Source organism: Hyla sarda, chromosome 11 (genome assembly GCF_029499605.1).
Source record: "Hyla sarda isolate aHylSar1 chromosome 11, aHylSar1.hap1, whole genome shotgun sequence".
In the NCBI taxonomy this organism is placed as follows: Eukaryota; Metazoa; Chordata; class Amphibia; order Anura; family Hylidae; genus Hyla; species Hyla sarda.
In genome coordinates, this window is record NC_079199.1 from 84,640,490 (window position 1) to 84,661,084 (window position 20,595).

At 45.5% G+C, this 20,595-nt stretch overlaps 1 protein-coding gene across 2 annotated transcripts in view; it reads left to right on the forward strand.

Annotated features, from left to right (window-relative positions):
- Positions 1-6,384: 6,384 nt before the first annotated feature.
- SF3B4 (splicing factor 3b subunit 4) overlaps positions 6,385-20,595 on the forward strand; it is a 36,084-nt gene continuing 21,873 nt past the window's right edge. Inside the window, exon 1 of one of the 2 annotated variants that reach the window (XM_056545269.1) lies at positions 6,385-6,538. The gene's annotated coding sequence lies outside the window, so the exon portion shown is untranslated. Of the gene's footprint in view, positions 6,539-17,805; positions 17,918-20,595 lie in introns of those variants that run through there. The other variant, XM_056545270.1, reaches the window with a different exon arrangement.

Genomic DNA, 20,595 nt, shown 5'->3' on the forward strand with positions numbered 1-20,595 from the left:
ACTGGCTCCAGAAAGTTAAACAGATTTGTAAATGACTTCTATTAAAAAATCTTAATCCTTTCAGTACTTATGAGCTTCTGAAGTTAAGGTTGTTCTTTTCTGTCTAAGTGCTCACTGATGACACGTGTCTCGGGAACCGCCCAGTTTAGAAGAGGTTTGCTATGGGGATTTGCTTCTAAACTGGGCGGTTCCCGAGATACGTGTCATCAGAGAGCACTTAGACAGAAAAGAACAACCTTAACTTCAGAAGCTCATAAATACTGAAAGGATTAAGATTTTTTAATAGAAGTCATTTACAAATATGTTTAAAGGGGTTATCCAGGAAAAAAAACTTTTTTTTATATATATATATCAACTGGCTCCAGAAAGTTAAACAAATTTGTAAATTACTTCTATTAAAAAATCTTAATCCTTCCAGTACTTATGAGCTTCTGAAGTTAAGGTTGTTCTTTTCTGTCTAAGTCCTCTCTGATGACACCTGTCTCGGGAAACGCCCAGTTTAGAAGCAAATCCCCATAGCAAACCTCTTCTAAACTGGGCGGTTCCCGAGACACGTGTCATCAGAGAGCACTTAGACAGAAAAGAACAACCTTAAAGGAGTAGTCCAGTGGTGACCCAGAGGTGAAAAACTTATCCCCTATCCTAAGGATAGGGGATAAGTTTGAGATCGCGGGGGGTCCGACTGCTGGGGGCCCCCTGCGATCTCCTGTACGGAGCCCCGACAGCCCGCGGGAAGGGGGCGTGTCGACCTCCGCACGATGCGGCGGCTGACACGCCCCCTCAATACAACTCTATGGCAGAGCCGAAGCTGTTTAACTTTCTGGAGCCAGTTGATTTATATATATATATATATATAAATATATATATATATATATATATATATATATATATATATATATATATATAAATTTTCCTGGATAACCCCTTTAATACAGTTCCACATAGTATGTTCACTGAATGACTGCCAAAAAATGGAGGTACTGAATATGAGCCTATTAAATCGGGACCCTGGGGCTTACAGTTTGAAGGAAGTGATCTGATGTATATGATGCCGTCCTGCCTCGCATTATTGTAATATAACTCGCACTGTATTATATCTAAATTCCTTTCTCTGTGAGAAATAAGTTAATTTATTTATCCTTCCGCAATGTTCTAGAACGGTGGTTTTCAACCTGCGGACCTCCAGATGTTGCAAAACTACAACTCCCAGCATGCCCGGACAGCCAACGGCTGTCCGGGCATGCTGGGAGTTGTAGTTTTGCAACATCTGGAGGTCCGCAGGTTGAAGACCACTGTTCTAGAGTAAACTACATATAAGTCCTGGAGTCACCAGCCAACCACACCCCTGTCGTTACAAATAATTATCTTGAGCCATTTCTGATTTAGATCTGTTCCGGTGAAACAATATGGCTGCCGATTTTATGCAGGGTGTCATGCAAAGCTGGATTACGAACATTATTTTATCTGTAACAGCAGGCAAATTAGTTATGTCTGTTTCTAGAAGCTTCCAGACTTTCTTGAGTCTTTTAGTTATGCTGTAATATCTGAAAGGGGCGATCCGCAGCCTATAAAGATATATCTGCCGTCCAGGTGTCTGGAAAAGTTTGGTGACAATACTGTGGGAGCTGTGATGGCAGCCATCTTGGTTTTCCAGAAGGAGATATAGGTAAGAAACATATCACGAAGCTTTCAGGACTGGTATTGGACTTGTCCTCAATTGCTTTTTGCATCTTAAAGGGGTACTCTGGTGGAAAACTTTTTATTTTATTTTATTTTTTAAATCAACTGGTGCCAGAAAGTTAAACAGATTTGTAAATGACTTCTATTAAAAAATCTTAATCCTTCTAGTACTTATTAGCTGCTGAATGCTACAGAGTAAATTATTTTCTTTTTGGAACACAGAGCTTTCTACTGACATCACGAGCACAGTGCTCTCTGCTGACACCTCTGTCCATTTTAGGAACTGACCAGAGCAGCATATGTTTGCTATGGTGATTTTCTCCTACCCTGGACAGTTCTCAAAATGGACAGAGATGTCAGCAGAGAGCACTGTGGTCATGATGTCAGCAGAAAACACTGTGTTCCAAAAATAAAATAATTTCCTCTGTAGTATTCAGCAGCTAATAAGTACTGGAAGGATTAAGATTTATTAATAGAAGTAATTTACAAATCTGTTTAACTTTCTGGCACCAGTTGATAAAAAAAAAACAAAAAAAAAGTTTTCCACCAGTCAACTGGTGCCTGAAAGTTAAACAGATTTGTAAATTACTTCTATTAAAATTTTTTTTATCCTTCCAGTAATTATTAGCTGCGGAATACTACAGAGGAAATTATTTTCTTTTTGGAACACAGAGCTCTCTGCTGACATCTCTGTCCATTTTAAGAACTGTCCAGAGTAGGAGAAAATCCCCATAGCAAACATATGCTGCTCTGGACAGTTCCTAAAATGGACAGAGATGTCAGCAGAGAGCACTGTGCTCGTGATGTCAGCAGAGAGCACTGTGTTCTAAAAAGAAAATAAAATTTCCTCTGTAGAATTCAGCAGCTAATAAGTACTGGAAGGTTTAAGATTTTTTAATAGAAGTCATTTACAAATCTGTTTAACTTTCTGGCACCAGTTGATTTAAAAAATAAAAGTTTTCCACCGGAGCACCCCTTTAAGTACATTTCGCTGTACACCGACTGCCTCGTTGTGAGATGACGTGTACAGAACACATGTATTTGATTCATGTCCATTTTTGTAGTGATGTAAAAGCTTATTTTAAGATATTTATAATAAAATCTCTTCAGTGACAACTATGTACAATAGTAGATGTGTCCTAAGGAAGTATATGAACAATCCAGAAGTGGGATTACATGAGAGGCTGTCACTGGAGGGGGGATAGAGGGGCATAACTAGTCATATATTATAAAATATTAATAGTACATGCAACACTAAATGCAACAGCTGCTACAAGGGACATGTACCGTATTTTTCGCCCTATAGGACGCACCGGTATATAAGACGCACCCTATTTTAAAGGTGCAAAATCTAGAAAAAAAAAGATTCTGCACCCAACAGTGGTCTTCAACCTGCGGACCTCCAGATGTTGCAAAATTACAACTCCCAGCATGCCCGGACAGCCGTTGGCTGTCCGGGCATGCTGGGAGTTGTAGTTTTGCAACATCTGGAGGTCCGCAGGTTCAAGACCACTGGTATAGGAGGTAGTACTCACCTGTCCCTGCTGTTCCGGACCCGTCACCGCTGCCCTGGATGTCGCTCCATCGCTGTCGCTGCGTCCCCGTGGTGTCCCCGACGCTCCAGACGTCTTCTACCCCGGTATCCTCGCTCTCCGTCGCCATCATCACGTCGCTACGCACGCCGCTCCTATTGGATGACGGGACGGCGTGCGCGACCACGTGATGACGTCGAAGGAGAGCGCCGGCCATGCAGGGGATCCCGGCACGGAGCAGACACCGAGGAGGCAGGTAAGGTCCCTCCCGGTGTCCTGTAAGCTGTTCGGGATGCCGCGGCGGTCCCGAACAGCCCGACTGAACAGCCGGGTTAGTGTTATTTTCGCTTCAGACGCGGCGGTCAGCTTTGATCGCCGCGTCTGAAGGGTTAATACAGGGCATCACCGCGATCGGTGATGTCCTGTATTAGCCGCAGGTCCTGGCCGTTGATGGCCGCAGGTATCTGCCGTATAAGACGCACCAATTCCCCCCCCCCCCCCAGTTTTGGGGAAGAAAAAGTGCATCTTATACGGCAAAAAATACGGTATATGGCCATCCACAGGGTTTCTAAATTAGACCTGTTACTCTGTAGCCATTTCACAGGTTATAGTGGCGGAAATGATAATATTCTTATCCAAAGGGGGGGTATAAATATTTTATGGGAATTCAGGACCTGTCATGAGACACCAAGCCCTCCAGGTATGTCGCACTACGGGTATGTTCACATTTTGTACATTATGTCAGGGTATAACCACAGATTCAAATTAATTTCTTTGTGATTTTAGGAATTAACACAAAGTATTACATTTGGAGAGGGGGGGGGCGGGATATTACATGGATTTATTACAAATGTGAAACCCCTAACGAAGATCTGATGTGACCAAAATCACATTTGCTAGTCACATGATTAGTAAATAGGGTCCACCTGTCTGCAATTTCATCTCAGTACATATACATCTGTTAAGGCCTCAGAGTTTGTTAGAGAGCATTACTGAACAAACAGCAGCATGAAGCTGCCAAGGAGCTCACCAAGCAGGTCAGGGATAAAGTTGTAGAGAAGTACATAGCAAAGATCAAGCAAGAAATTCACAGGCACTGGCATTTGCTTGACGACGATCCAAGTCTAGGAGAAATAGCCATAAACAAGACGATCATCGCATGCAGGAAAAGCAAAACAATTAAAGATATATTGGTACGCAGCACCTACAAAAAATAGATACTATTTCTGAAAAGAACTGGCTAAATGTCCCTGGTCCTATAGGGAACTACAAGTGTAACAGATGTTCCTACTGCAAACACTTTACCCCGGAAAAGCTACAAAGTTGGAGGCAACAGCATTTATGTTAAGGACTTGCAGGACCGCATACGTGATATACTGCATAAAATGCCCCTGCCAAAGGTATTACGTCGGCTACACCATCCGACCCGTATTTGTTAGATTTAGAGAGCATCTCCAGCTGTCCCGACTAGGAACCGGAGTACCAAGACTGGCAGAACATATCCATGAGTTTCACAATGGCAACTCAGAAGTACTTACCTTCTTCTGATTGGAATCAGTAACAACACCAGGCAGAGGGAGAGACCATCACACCGAATTCCTGCAGAGAGAAGTGAGATAGATATCAAAGCTAGATGCCACGAATCCGGCCAGGTTAAACGAAAGACATTGTGGTGACCCAGTACAGAATCATGTGTTCTTCTATACGCCTGCCCATCCTGTGAGGCAGATGCTGCTTCAATGCCCATCTTAGGCCCACTCTCCTCAGAACTAATCTATAATGCACTATAAAATGTAATGATATATAATGGTTAATGTAGGAGTATTATGTATGCACCTGTTACCTTAACCCCTTAATGACCACGAGCGTATATTTACGCTCGTGACCGGCTCCCAGTATGTGAAGCGCACTCAGGAGCAGCCAGGACCCGTGGCTAATACCGTATATATCGCTGATGTCCGGTATTAACCCTTAGACGCCGCGATCAAAGTTGATCGCGGCGTCTAAACCCGGGAGAAAATACTGCTGGTTAGCTCAGCCGAGTTGTTTGTGACCGACGTGGTGAAATTGCAGCATCCCAAACAGCTGAGAGGACAGCGGGAGGTGCCTTACCGTGCTCCATTCTGTCCAATCGTTGTTTGATTGATCCAGGCTTCATCAATCAAGCGCAGATAACACTGATCAATGCTATGCTATGACATAGCATTGTTCAGTGCATGCAATCAAAGGATTGCATGTAATAGTCCCCTATGGGGGCTAAACAAAAGTGTAAAAAAAAGTTTTTAAAAAAAAGTGAATAAATGTGATTTAACCCCTTCCTGAATAAAAGTTTGAATCACCCCCCTTTTCCCATATGAAAAAATATGTAAATAAAAATAAACATATGTGGTATTGCCACGTACATAAATGTCCGAACTATAAAAATATAATATTACCTAAACCGCATTGTCAATGGCGTACACGTACAAAAATTCCAAAGTCCAAAATTGCGTAATTTTGGTCCCTTTGTATACCCTAAAAAATGTATAAAAAGCGATCAAAAAGGTCCCATCAGTCATGTTACCAATAAAAACTTCAGATCACGGCGCAAAAAATTAGCCCTCATACCGCCCCATATACAGAAAAGTAAAAAAGTTATAGGGGTTAGAATATGACAATTTTAAACATACTAATTTTGGTGCATGTAGTTATAATTTTTTTAAAGTAGTCAAATAAAATAAAATCTATATAAATTAGGGATCATTGTAACCGTATAGACCTACAGAATAAATATATGGTGTAATTTTTACCAAAAAGTCCACTGCATAGAAACCGAAGCCCCCAAAATTTATAAAATAGCTGTTTTTTCTTTTCAATTTTGCCCCACAAATATTTTTTTTCTGGTTTCGCCATACATTTTTGGGAGAAATGATTGATGTCATTACAAAGAACAATTGGTGGCGCAAAAAACAAGCCCTCGTATGAGTCTGTAGGTACATAATTGAAAGTGTTCTGAATTTTAGAAGGTGAGGTGTAAAATACAAAAATGAAAAAACCACTGGTCCTTAAGGGGTTAAGACTCCTGTTGCTAAGGACCTTGTTGTTAAGGGGAGTATGCAGTGCTGAATCAGGTGACTTATCCGGCCAATGGGATCTCTCTAAATTCCTCCCATATATAGTGAGGTCAGAGTTCAGTTCACTCTCTTGAGTTGTTGCTGAGGTACAGTTTGGTGAGGAGTGAAGTCTGTCTGTGAGGTGGATCTGAAAGGAGGCCTGAGGCCTAATCCAGCAACATAACATCAACTACCAGTGAACCCCACTACCCAGGTGAAAGTCAAAGCCTTGCGGTAAGTCTACAGTCTTGGGGATATATTCAAGTCAGCAAGTTAGTCAAGTCCAAGTAACTGCAGTATAGCGTCGGCTGCATTCAAGTCAAGTCAGTCATATACAGCACAATCAACTATAAGTCCCAGCAAGCGGATAAGCTTCCCTAAGTTCACCCTGCAAGTCCTTCACGCTAATCTGAGCTGTAATGGATTGTACATCTTTCCAACCTCAGTAAAGCAAACCAGTTATCCGTAACCTTGCGTCGGAGTGATTATTTGCCCCATGCCTGGCACAGGTGAAGTTGGCCTACCTCAGGTAGTGTATAGGTCAACCATGCCCTGGAGTCACGAAACAGTTAATTACATCACAGAAAAGCAACCACTGAATATATGGTGAACACCACTAAATTGCAGTTAAATCACAATATTTTATTACATATCAAAAACATGCATAATGGTCACAACGGACAATGAAAAACATTTAAAATACTCACTAAGGACCACAACACTACCTCAGAGCAGGGCCATGAACCCGCTCTCTAGAGTGACCCCGTCCTGCTGTCTGATGATAGATCATCCACAGTGCTCCCAATATCTGTGCTGCTTAAAGGAGAACTCCAGAATATAAAAATTGTTCCCCATACTGCCGGCAGTAAAAAAATAAAGATGTACATACCTTCCTTCGCTCCCCCGGGGCCTCCGGTAACCATCTCCGGTCTCCGCCGTGATCCACTTCCTGGTTGCCGTTGGTCGGAGAGTCTTACTGCGCTCAGCCAATCACCAGCCGCAGCAAAGTCGCGACTCGGCCGGCCATAGGCTGAGTGGCAGGGTGACGTTTTCGGCCCTGGCAGCAGGTGCAGGTGTAGTGAAGAATTTTGTGTCCTGAAGTGTTCTCACACTGTCACTCAGCCTATCGCCGGCCGAGTCGGACTTCGCTGCGGCCAGTGATTGGCTGAGCGCAGTATGATTCATCCGACCACCGGCAACCAGGAAGAGGATCGCGGCAGAGACCGGAGCCGGTTACCGGAGGCCCCGGGGGAGCGGAGGAAGGTATGTACATCTTTATTTTTTTTACTGCTGGCAGTATGAGCGACAATTTTTATATTCTGGAGTTCTCCTTTAAGTGTGATTTAGAAATATTGTGATTTAACTGCAATTTAGTGGTGTTCACCATATATTCAGTGGTTGCTTTTCTGTGATGTGGTTGTACATATTTTGCTGAAGGTAGCACCCCGTTTCAGTTTTATGGTTGAGCCCCCCTATTTCTGTGTCTGGTACGAAACAGTTAAAGGAGTACTCCGGAGCTAACCTTTTATGGGGGAATTGGAGCATGAGGCAAAGTTATATAACATTCTAATATACTCACGTTTTCCATATGGTCTTCTTCCCGGTCTTCTCCTCGCTTTTCTGTCCGGCCGGAAGCTGGGTCTTTTGATGACGCTCGACCTGTATTTCTTCTTGATCCGCCGCCATCTTCGCCCGGTGACTCATCGCTCCCATGAGTCACTGCGGGCTGCGCCGGCCTCCCCGCCCCGGAGTCGGCTACTCCCCCAAAGTTAATTTATTCTGCGCATGCGCAGTACTACGCAAATAGCGTAGGGCTAACGCTAGGCTCCTATCGCTGCCTACGTTAGCCCTACGCTATTTGCGTAGTGCTGCGGCATTCTTGTGACACTGCTAGTGTCTGGAGGCAACAGCTGGAGGCGCCCTGGTTGGGAAACACTGCACTAGCGGTGTCACAAGAATGCAAATGTAAATAGCGTAGGGCTAACGTAGGCAGCGATAGGAGCCTAGCGTTAGCCCTACGCTATTTGCGTAGTGCTGCGGCATTCTTGTGACACCGCTAGTGCAGTGTTTCCCAACCAGGGTGCCTCCAGCTGTTGCGAAACTACAACTCCCAGCATTCCCGGCATGCTGGGGGTTGTAGTTTTGCAACAGCTGGAGGCACCCTGGTTGGGAAACACTGCGCTAGTGGGCACATGGATGGGTGGATCAGTGGGCTAGTGGGCACATGGAGAGGGCTGATGAGCTGGGAGGGGGATAATGGGAGGAGATAACCACAAGGGAAGGAGCTGTGGGCGTCACTTTATTATAATTTCCTGGAGGGGGAGAGAGCAGCAGCTAACAGGAAGCTGGCGCAGGGAGTCATGGGAAATGTAGTCTTTATGACACGGCTGCTTACTGCTACAGGTGGCAATTACAAGAGAATGGCTGGGCCAAATTTGACAAATGAGGTATCGTTGGAAAGGTCTTTGAAAGAGCTATCAGATGAGGTAAACTTTTTTTTTTAAGTACCAGCGCTCCGGAGTACTCCTTTAATTACACATTACCCCGTCCGACACCACAAAATGAACTGAATGTATTTGTAATAATAGTGTTCCATTCCTTTTCAGGTCCAGTGCGGAAATACCTACCACTGCATATTAGCTCTTTTTTTTTTACTTGCATCCTTATCCCCTCTTTTTGTATTAATTTCAGGTCTCACTTAGTTCAAGCTGGTTTCCCATGTATTTTTCCTTCTTATTCCCACTGTCCTTCGGGTGAAGCAATTCTTGCATTCACAGCAGGCAGAGTGAGATGACCTCGCCTGTTACGTACTCTGCACAGTGGTAACTCACCATTGAGACGTTCCTAAAGTTGACAGGATGGACATTCGACAGGTGTTTACGTATCCGTACCTTCAATGTGTTGGTGGTACACCCCATATACTGGATATGACATTCCCGGCACATTTTGTATTGCAGTTAATAAATATTTTTGAATTTTAAAGGTGTTTGAATGTTTGTTTATTTTTTGTTGTTCAAGGAGTTTTGAAGCAATGTAAAGTATCGGGAGGTTGCTTGACAAAGAGAATGGGTCAAGAAATGTTTTTTTCAGGATGGGCGTGATGGATACAAGTTTAAATGATGAAGGAAAAGTGCCGGGTTGAAGAGATGGGTTAGGGCATTCCTGACCACGTTGATTTTACCCCTTTTACCCCCATATGCATACCCTCGCTAGCATTTTAAATCCAAAATGTATTAGACAACTCATCCCAAAATGCCATTTGGAGAAAATTAGCTTTCCCTAGGCCCTGCTGTATGAGTGGTCAAAGGCCCCTCTGCCCAAAAAATCCTTCTAAAAAATGGAATATGATAGGTAAGGGGCTCTGTTGCAGATTTTGCTTTGGGGTCCAGAAGCTTCAGGTAATGCCTCTGTTTACATCCTGCCATAATTTAAAGAGGTTTTCAGTCATTTTGCATTGATGGCCTATTCTCAGGATAGGCCATATTTGTATGATCGGTGGGGTGCCAGGTGGGAAGTAGCGCACCAGGACGTACATTTACGTCCAGTACATGACGCCATCAGCAGCCAGGGACCCGCAGGTAAGGGCAGACATCAGCAATCGTGTTCATGTCTGCCGTTAACCCCTCAGATGCTGTGATTAATACAGATCATGGCATCTGCGGCAATGCGGCACTTTGAATGGATGATCGGATCACCCATGGCACGGTCGCGGGGATCCGATAATGCAAGATGGTGGCCGGAGGTCCCCTCCCCTGCCTCCGCCGCTATTCTGAGGTCTTTTTCTCTGTTCTGAGAAGAAGATTGCCGATAATACTGATCAGTGCTATGCCTATGCATAACTCTGAACAGTATTAGCAATCTATTGATTGTTATAAATAGTCCCTTATAAAGACATGAAAAGTGTAAAATAAAAATTTAAAAGCCCCTCCTTCAATAAAAATGTAAATTGCCCCTTTTTCCCATATTACCCCCAAAGAGTGTTAAAAAAATTAAAAAAACATATTTGGTATCGCCGCATTCATACATGTCCGGGATCCGATAATCCAAGATGGTGGCCGGAGGTCCCCTCACCTGCCTCCGCCACTCTTCTGGGGTCTTCTTCTCTGGTCTGACATCATGCAGACCAGAGAAGAAGATCGCTAATAATACTGATCTGTGCTATGCCTATGCATAACACTAAACAGTATTAGCAATTTATTGATTGCTATAAATAGTACCTTATGGATGTAACGCCGAGAGCTCCGGGTCCCGCGGCTTCCCTGGAGCACTCGCAGCGTTCTGCTAACAGCAGTGCTCCAGTATCTGTCTGACCGCGAGCGCTGCTGTGTTCGCGCCCCGTTCTACTCACCCTCCTCCTCCGGTGTCTGTCTCGTCCCGGCGCACGCGGCCCCGCTCCCTACGCCGACTTTCTGAGATTTAAAGGGCCAGCGCACCGCTAATTGGTGCCTGGTCCAATCAGTTCAGTCACCTCCCTATACTATATAAACCCATTTCCCCTTCCTGTCCCTGCCGGATCTTGTTGCCTTGTGCCCTGAGAAAGCGTTACAGTGAGTGCCTGTGTACCCAGACCTTCTGCTGTTGCCCCTGACTACGATCCTCGCTGCCTGCCCTGACCTTCTGCTACGTCTGACCTCGCCTCTGTCTAGTCCTTGTGTACTGCGCCAGTCTCAGCTGCCAGAGAGGTCGAGTCGCTACTGGGGAACACGACCTGGTAGTTACCGCCGCAGGCAGTCCATCCCGCTTTGCGGCGGGCTCTGGTGAACACCAGTAACTGCTTAGAACCGATTCCCCAGTACAACCCGCGTCATCGCCTCTCTGGCACAGAGGATCCACCTCCGGTGTCCTCACCAGCCGCTAGTCCGGACCCTGACCATGGGGACATAAAAAGTGTATGAAAAAAAGACCCCTCCCTCAATAGTACTAGTAAGTTTCTGGTCTGACAGTACACTACTATACATTGGTATTGTAGTGTACTGTATAAGCAAATAAAAGACTGTTTGTACAAGTCTTCAGGAGGAACTTAAAAGGTATATCTAATTTAAAAACAAAAAACATTCTTAAAACATAAAAATATCCTTTATATCAGGGGTATTCAACTGGTGGACCGCGGTCCAGATCTGGACCGCAGCCGCCAGTCATCTGGCCCGCCTTCCTGATCTCCCCTATTCATTTGTATAAGTGCCTCTAAGACAACGATACAAATAGCCACGGCCCGGAGCAAGGGAACACTGTGCTCCATGCCCGGCGATTCTCCTGTGATGGAAGCGGCGCGATTAGCACTGCCTGCATCATCTGCTCTGGCCAGGCCTGACAAGAAGAGACCAGAGCAGCGGAGCAGCATGGGACCTGGGACAGGGAGCCAAAGTTCAGGTAAAAATTTGTGTTCCCCCACGTGTGACTATCCAGTTGTTTTAGAACTACAACTCCCATCATGACCTTCTGTCTGTGCATGATGGGAGTTGTAGTTTGCAACAACTGGAGAGTCACAGTGACAAAGTTCATGTGGGGGCACAGGGACATCCTTAATTATGGGGGCACAGCGGCATCATTTATACTGGGGGCGCAGCGGCATAATTAATTCTGGGGGCACAGCGGCATCATTTATACTGGGGGCGCAGCGGCATAATTAATTCTGGAGGCACAGCGGCATAATTAATTCTGGAGGCACAGCGGCATAATTAATTCTGGGGACACAGCGGCATCATTAATTCTGGGGGCACAGCGGCATCATTAATTCTGGGGGCACAGCGGCATCATTTATTCTGGGGGCACAGCGGCATCATTTATTCTGGAGGCACAGTGGCATCATTAATTCAGGGGGCACAGCAGCATCATTAATCCTGGAGGCACAGCAGCATCATTAATCCTGGAGGCACAGTGGCATAATTAATTCTGGGGGCACAGCAGCATCATTAATTCTGGGGGCACAGCGGCATCATTAATTCTGGGGGCACAGCGGCATCATTAATTCTGGGGGCACAGCGGCATCATTAATCCTGGGGGCACAGCGGCATAATTAATTCTGGGGGCACAGCGGCATCATTCATTCTGGGGGCACAGTGGCATCATTAATTCTGGGGGCACAGCGGCATCATTAATTCTGGGGGCACAGCGGCATCATTAATTCTGGGGACACAGCGGCATCATTAATTCTGGGGGCACAGCGGCATCATTAATTCTGGGGGAACAACGGCATCATTAATTCTGGGGGCACAGCGGCATCATTAATTCTGGGGGAACAACGGCATCATTAATTCTGGGGGCACAGCGGCATCATTAATCCTGCAGGCACAGCGGCATAATTAATTCTGGGGGCACAGCAGCATCATTAATTCTGGGGGCACAGCGGCATCATTAATTCTGGGGGCACAGCGGCATCATTAATTCTGGGGGCACAGCGGCATCATTAATTCTGGGGGCACAGCGGCATCATTAATTCTGGAGGCACAGCGGCATCATGAATTCTGGGGGCACAGCGGCATCATGAATTCTGGGGGCACAGCGGCATCATGAATTCTGGGGGCACAGCGGCATCATGAATTCTGGAGGCACAGCGGCATCATGAATTCTGGGGGCACAGCTGCATCATTAATCCTGGGGGCACAGAAAGGATGAAGTACTGAAAGGATGAAGATTTTTTTAATAGAAGTAATTTACAAATCTGTTTAACTTTCTTTAGCCAGTTGATTTAAAAAAAAAAAGTTTTTTCCTGGAATACCCCTTTAATTCTGGGGGCACATCAGCATCATTAATTCTGGGGGCATAGTTGCATAATTAATTCTGGGGGCAGAGCGGCATCATTAATTCTGGGGGGCACAGTGGCATCAATAATTCTTTGGGGCACAGAGGTACAATTAGTCGGTACAGGGCACAGTGTTTGTCGAAAATGTATTTAAGGGCATAGCCTGTGGCAATAATATTGCAGGGGAATAGCGTGTGGCAGTAATATTGCAGGGGAATAGTATGTGGCAGTAATATACCAGGGGCCCAGTGTGTGGCAGTATTATCATCAGGGAGTACAGTGTGTGGCAGAATAATTTTCAGGGGCACAGTGAGTGGCAGTAATATATTCAGGGGTACAGTGTGTGGCAGTAATATACCAGGGGCACAGTGTGTGGCAGTTTTATATTCAGGGGCACAGTGTGTGGCAGTTTTATATTCAGGGGCACAGTGTGTGGTAGTATATTTAGGGGTACAGTGTGAGGTAGTAATATACCAGGGGCCCAGTGTGTGGCAGGATTATATTCAGAGGTACAGTGTGTGGGGGTAATATACCAGGGGCCCAGTGTATGGTAGTAATATACAAGGGGCTCAGTGTGTGGCATTATTATATTCAGAGGGTACAGTGTGCGGCAGTATTATATTCAGGGGTATAGTGTGTGGCAGTATTATGTTCAGGGGCCCAGTGTGCGGCAGTATTATATTCAGAGGGTACAGTATGAGGCAGGATTATATTCAGAGGGTACAGTGTGTGGCTGTATTACATTCAGAGGGTAAAGTGTGTGGCTGTATTATATTCAGAGGGTACAGTATGTGGCAGGATTATATTCAAGGGTACAGTGTGTGACAGTATTATATTCAGGGGTACAGTGTGTGGCAGTATTATATTCAGGGGCACAGTGTGTGGCTGTATTATATTCAGAGGGCACAGTATGTGGCAGTATTATATTAAGGGGTACAGTGTGTGGCAGTATTATATTCAGAGGGTACAGTGTGTGGCTGTATTATATTCAGAAGTACAGTATGTGGCAGGATTATATTCAGGGGTACAGTGTGTGACAGTATTATATTCAGGGGTACAGTGTGTGGCAGTATTATATTCAGGGGCACAGTGTGTGGCAGTATTATATTCAGGGGCACAGTGTGTGGCAGTATTATATTCAGGGGCACAGTGTGTGGCAGTATTATATTTAGGGGTACAGTGTGAGGTAGTAATATACCAGGGGCCCAGTGTGTGGCAGGATTATTTTCAGAGGTACAGTGTGTGGGGGTAATATACCAGCGGCCCAGTGTATGGCAGTAATATACCAGGGGCTCAGTGTGTGGCATTATTATATTCAGAGGGTACAGTGTGCGGCAGTATTAGGGGTACAGTGTGTGGCAGTATTATATTCAGGGGCCCAGTGTGCGGCAGTATTATATTCAGAGGGTACAGTGTGAGGCAGGATTATATTCAGAGGGTACAGTGTGTGGCTTTATTATATTCAGAGGGTACAGTATGTGGCAGGATTATATTCAGGGGTACAGTGTGTGACAGTATTATATTCAGGGTTACAGTGTGTGGCAGTATTATATTCAGAGGGTACAGTATATGGCAGGATTATATTCAGGGGTACAGTGTGTGACAGTATTATATTCAGGGGTACAGTGTGTGGCTGTATTATATTCAGAGGGTACAGTATGTGGCAGTACTATATTCAGAGGGTACAGTGTGTGGCAGTATTATATTCAGGGGTACAGTGTGTGGCAGTATTATATTCAAGGGTACAGTGTGTGGCAGTATTATATTTAGGGGCACAGTGTGTGGCAGGATTATATTCAGGGGTACAGTGTGTGACAGTATTATATTCAGGGGTACACTGTGTGGCTGTATTATATTCAGAGGGTACAGTATGTGGCAGTACTATATTCAGAGGGTACAGTGTGTGGCAGTATTATATTCAGGGGTACAGTGTGTGGCAGTATTATATTCAAGGGTACAGTGTGTGGCAGTATTATATTTAGGGGCACAGTGTGTGGCAGTATTATATTCAAGGGCACAGTGTGTGGCAGTATTATATTCAGGGGCACAGTGTGTGGCAGTATTATATTCAGAGGGTACAGTGTGTGGCAGTATTATATTCAGAGGGTACAGTGTGTGGCAGTATTATATTCAGGGGTACAGTGTGTGGCTGTATTATATTCAGAGGGTACAGTATGTGGCAGTACTATATTCAGAGGGTACAGTATGTGGCAGTACTATATTCAGAGGGTACAGTGTGTGGCAGTATTCTATTCAGGGGTACAGTGTGTGGCAGTATTATATTCAAGGGTACAGTGTGTGGCAGTATTATATTTAGGGGCACAGTGTGTGGCAGTATTATATTCAGAGGGTACAGTGTGTGGCAGTATTATATTCAGAGGGTACAGTGTGTGGCAGTATTATATTCAGGGGTACATTGTGTGGCTGTATTATATTCAGAGGGTACAGTATGTGGCAGTACTATATTCAGAGGGTACAGTGTGTGGCAGTATTATATTCAGGGGTACAGTGTGTGGCAGTATTATATTCAAGGGTACAGTGTGTGGCAGTATTATATTTAGGGGCACAGTGTGTGGCAGTATTATATTCAAGGGCACAGTGTGTGGCAGTATTATATTCAGGGGCACAGTGTGTGTCAGTATTATATTCAGAGGGTACAGTGTGTGTCAGTATTATATTCAGTGGGTACAGTGTGTGGCAGTATTATATTCAGAGGGTACAGTGTGTGGCATTATTATATTCAGAGGGTACAGTATGTGGCAGTATTATATTCAGGGGCACAGTATGTGGCAGTGTTAAATTCAGGGGTACAGTATGTGGCAGTATTATATTCAGGGGTACAGTGTGTGGCAGTATTCAGGTCATACATCCTCCACACTTAAGTCGCTCGTTTGCTCTTTCCTTCATCTTTCACTGAGGCCGCTAGGTGCTCTCCATTTGTCCGGGGGACAGTCTTCCTCTTCTCCTGTGCACAGTGGGGGTCCCTGTGTCTGCACAATCACTGATCACTTGTTATCCCTGTCCTGGGAATACCCCATTCAATAAAAAAAAATATTACACATATTTGAGATTGTCAACTATTAAAATATAACATTATTGAGCCTGAACATTGTAGACAAAAAAATGCCTACCCAAAGGAAGAATTTTTGGTAACATCACATCCCAGTAAACATGGCAAATGAACTGATTGGACAATCTCATTGAACCCACAATGATCCAGATAAAAACAATCCCTAACACAACTCTGTAGACAAAAAACATAAAAGAAATGATAAGGCTTTACAAACTGTGTGCCACAAAACACTAGTGTGCTGCGGGGCCATCCTGTACCGCAGCCGCAGCTGCTGGTCACCGTAATGAAGTGGGCATGTGGTAGCCATGGGGGGGGGGGGGGGGGTGTTAGGAGAAATACCTTATCACTTTGTGACACCAGGACACTGTTATCCTATACATGGTCTGAGGTTGGAGACAGCTTCTCCTGGGCCAGACACAGGGAGTAATGGAACACACCGATATCAGGTTACAGATAAGTGTCTTTACTGAGTTGGGTGCAGATGGTATTACACAGACAGTTGGTTTTGGGTGAGAGGATGCAGAGTAACCCCTTGGGAGCCCTGTTGCCGTGCTGGGACTCGTGGTGCTTTCACCAAACAGATTAATATTGATTTTTAAGATGGGTAGATGAATCCTGGTAGGTAGGGTTCCGCTTTTCCATATAAGGAGCTGTATGAGGGCTTATTTTTTTGCGCCATGACCTGTCGTATTTTTTTTTAGTACCACATACATTTTTATGGGAAAGTGATGTGACCAAAGCACAGCAATTTTGTAAATTTTTTAGTTTTTTTTTTTTACGTTCATGCCGTTCACCGTACAGGATCATTAAACATAAAATGTTGATAGTTCGGACATTTACGCATGTGGTGATACCAAATATGTTTATTTTAATTTTTTTACCCTTTTTGGGGGTAAGATGTGAAAAAAGGGTGACTATTTATAGCAACCATTTGATCATTATCCTTTTATGGTGTTTTTAGGCTATCAAATTTGGGGGATGCCAAGAGTATGGTTTTTTAAAGAAAGTTTAGATGTTTTTCTTCCCAATTTTTCAGTAGAAATCCTAGAATCACATGACTTGTAATGAGAAAAGCCGGGGGGGGGGGGGGGGGGGGGGGGGAAATGCCAAAGAAAAAACGCACCTATAATAATAATTATAATACACATTTGGGGGAGATGTATGAAAACCTGTCCAGAGGAAAAGTTGACCAGCTGCCCATAGCAACCAATTACATCGCTTCTTTCACTTTTCAGAGGCCTTTTTAAAAATGAAAGAAGTGATCTGATTGGTTGTTATGGGCAACGAGTCCCCTTTTCTTCTTCACAAGTTTTAATAAATCTCCCCCAATGTTTTTTTCCAAAAATGCTATAAAGACAGCATCTTGGGAGAAAAGAAATAAGGGGGCAGTTTTTTGTGTTGTTTTGTATTTTTGGCCAAAAAACCCTGTTCCGGGCTTAGGCTGGGATTAAACACAATTTATGTGAGGTGCTTTTCAAAGCCCACGTTGCTTTATCTTTGGCATTATTTTCTCCCTTCCAACAGACATCTGTCCAGCTGTTGCAAAACTACAACTCCCAGCATGCCCTGACAGCCTTCGGCTGTCAGGGCATGCTGGGAGTTGTAGTTTTGCAGCAGCTGGATAGCCACAGGGGATCCCTGATGCATTATGTCAATCTCGGCCCATGCTGCCTGACCTTGAACTGGCAGCAGGAGCCCCAACCACCTGCAGGGCGGATGTTGTTACCCTAGGGGCGGATGGCATTAACCCCTTGTATTCGTGATGCCAGGGCATGGTTTAGCCTATAACCACCCGAAGGTATACCGCTGGATCCTGGGCTAGGCCCGGGGGCAATAAAGACGTTACGGATAACGGTAGCTTTACTGAGGGTAGACAGATGGTAAAGTCTATACAGTTCAGCCAGGGCCCAAGGAGGTGACCAGTGACGCAGAGACCTTAAGGGCTTGCTGGGACTTGTAGTAGGACTGGACAATTGAATGCAGACCACGCTGACTTGACAGATGACAGGGACTGACTTGACACATAAAGCTGTGACCTTACTTGAATTGATGGCGGCTGCAGGACTGGACTTTGAGGTCTCCAACACTCTGGACACAAACACTAGACGACTGCACTGGACCTCAGCTTAGCAGAAGCTCCACCCAGGGCTTATATGGGGGAGACTAGCAGGGAGCCCATAGGTCACTCTTGGGATCACCTGGTCACTGGTACCTCCTGGGTAACAATCACATGACATATCACATGGTATAACTCTTAAAGCAACATTACATTTTATAACACTTTACATGGTAGAACATATTTACAAAAGTGCAGGGGGCCTTGGGGACACTGAAGGAGGCTGCCTGACAGGACAGCAGGAACACGGGGTAACACCTCCCGTACTGGGCCACCACAAACAGGACTCGCTCTGGGTCATATGGTTGCAAGGGATGAACTTTTGGGTACGTACACTGGCCCTAAAGGGGTACTCAGCCCCTAGACATCTTATCCCCTATCTAAAGGATAGGGGATAAGATGTCTGATCAAGGGGGTCCCAATGCTGGGAACCCAGCGATCTCCATGCAGCACCCGGCAGTCTAAACAGTAGGGGAGATTTATCAAAACCTTTCCAGGGTAAAAGTTGCTGAGTTGCCCATAGCAGCCAATCAGATCGCTTCTTTCATTTCTGAAAAGGCCTCTGGAAAATGAAAGAAGTGATCTGATTGGTTGCTATGGGCAACTCAGCACCTTTTCCTCTGGACAGGTTTTGATAAATCTCCCCTAGTATGTTTAGAATGCTGGGTTCTCATGGCAGTGGTCGTAACTTCACACCACCTCCCATAGACATGGTTGGAGGGGGTGTGGTATTGTTTACAACACCAGGTGCTGCACAGATATTGCGGGGGTCCCAGTGTCTCAATGATCAGACATCTTATCCGCTATGCTTTGGATAGGGGATAAGATGTCTAGGAGCGGAGTACCCCTGTAAGGATTTAGGAAGGGAGTGTAGGCATGCCTTACAAGCAGGTAGAAAAAGAGCAGCTGGGGGAAATGGCAGAATGCAAAGCAAAGTTTGTCTGGGACCGAATTTGGGTGTGTTTTGGTTGATTAACCCCTTCCCGACCTATGACATATCTGTACGTCATGGGTGGCAAGGTGTTCCTGACCCATGACATACAGGTACGTCATGAACATTACTGCCGCTACTCGCGGCATCCCGCAGCGCCCGGAAAGATGGTGGCTATCACTGATAGCCAGCCATCTTACCGTGCGACCACGGGGGGTTTCATCCCCCACCCCCCCCCCCAGCGATCGCTGCTATCAGCTGGTCAAATCTGACTAGCTGATAGCAGCGTTTCGCTATGAAAATACTTAGCAGCGCGGTGTGTGAGTTCCGATCACGGGGATCGGGACACACACCGCTCTGCTAAGTGTCCCTGACCCCTCCCCCGGCGTCACTTACCCGTCCGAGAGGTGTCCCGAGCGGTCCCGGCGTCCTCCATGCGGTCCCGGCTGCGCTGCGTCCCGGAGGTGAGTTTTCGGCAGCAGTGCGGCATCTTCATTGGCAGCAGTGAGATCGCCGTAAAGCGATCTCACTGCTGCCTCTGAGAGTTTCAAAACTGCAACTCCCAGCATGCCCAGACAGCCTTTGGCTTTCTGGGCATGCTGGGAGTTGTAGTTTTGCAACATCTGGAGGCCCACAGTTTGGAGACCACTGTATAATGGTCTCCAATCTGTGCTCTTCCAGATGTTGCAAAACTACAAATCTCAGCATGCTCAGTCTGTCCAGGCATGCTGGGAGTTGTAGTTCTCTAACATCTGGAAGAGCACAGATTGGAGACCATTATACAGTGGTCTCCAAACTGTGGACCTCCAGATGTTGCAAAACTACAACTCCCAGCATGCCCAGACTGCCCAAGCATGCTGGAAGTTGTAGTTCGGCAACATCTGATCCTTCAGATATTGCCGAACTACAACTTCCAGCATGCCTGGGCAGTCTGGGCATGCTGGGAGTTGTAGTTTTGCAACAACTGGAGGCACACTAGTTGGGAAACATTGTCCGTTTCCTACCTCAGTGCCTCCAGCTGTTGCAATTGTTGCAAAACTATAACTCCCAGCATGCACTGACAGACCATGCATGCTGGGAGTTGTAGTTTTGCAACAGCTGGAGGCACACTGGTTTGGAAACACTAAGTTTGGTTGCAAAACACTTGAAAGTTTATTACTTAACTTAGTGTTTCCAAACCAGTGTTCCTCCAGCTGTTGCAAAACTACAACTCCCAGCATGCACGGACAGCCAAAGGGCATGCTCGGAGTTTGCAACAGCTGGATGTTTGCCCCCTCCCCCCAATGTGAATGTACAGGGTACACTCACATGGGCGGAGGTTTACAGTGAGTGCTGCAAGTTTAAGATGGCGCAAATTTTGCGCTGCAGCTCAAACTTCCAGCGGCAAACTTGCTGTGAACCTCTGCCCATGTGACTGTACCCTAAAAAC